Raw genomic sequence first — 842 nt, forward strand, 5'->3', positions numbered from 1 at the left:
GGTGGAGTAGGCCGGGGAGGGTGTGGGGGGTCGGCGGCGGCGGTGGAGCGGGGGAGGGTGCGGTGGGTGCTCGGCGGCGGTGGAGCGGGGGAGGGTGCGGGGGTTCGTCGGCGGGGGTGCTCGGCGGCGAGGGGGATCTGGCGAGGGGGATAGCGATCGAGATAGAGGGGGATCAAGATCGAGTGTCCTCGTGAATATTCAATATTTTTTCATATCGAATATGAAAAAATATCATCAAATTTGAAAAAATATTCATGAATTGAAAAAGTGCCCATGAAATTTAAAAATATTCATGATATCAAAAAGTGCCCGAGAAATGAAGACTACGATTTAAATACAATCGATCTTAGCTAGCTATATGTTCACAATCTTCTTGCCCTTCTTTTTCGCAAATGGAGTTCTTCTGTGGAACGGGCGCCCTTTAGGTAGGGTGGTCCTGCTTCTTCTTGTGGTGTGTGCTGCTACTTCATCATCGTCGTCATGTTCGATCTTCGGGTCGCCGTACTTGTCGAAGTCTTGCTCATTGGCTACTCCGTCCATTCCGATGATCTTCCTTTTGCCTCTCCTCACAACAACACGACTGGGCTTTGGTGGGTCGATAATGAAGAAGCATTGGTCCACTTGGGAAGCCAGTACCCATGGCTCATTTTTCGCGGTGACGTTTGCGCCCGCGGTCTTGGATTTGGCTTCGGGTATAACCATGGTGGTGAAATACCGGCCTTCTTTTAGGACGCTCTTGGCCCATCTGACACGGAACATCGGGAGCTTCTCTCCAGCATAGCTCAGCTCCCAGATCTCCTTGATCCTTCCGTAGTATCTGTCCTTGTCGTTACCGGTGTAGG

Source organism: Triticum dicoccoides, chromosome 5B, assembly GCF_002162155.2.
Source record: "Triticum dicoccoides isolate Atlit2015 ecotype Zavitan chromosome 5B, WEW_v2.0, whole genome shotgun sequence".
NCBI lineage: Eukaryota > Viridiplantae > Streptophyta > Magnoliopsida > Poales > Poaceae > Triticum > Triticum dicoccoides.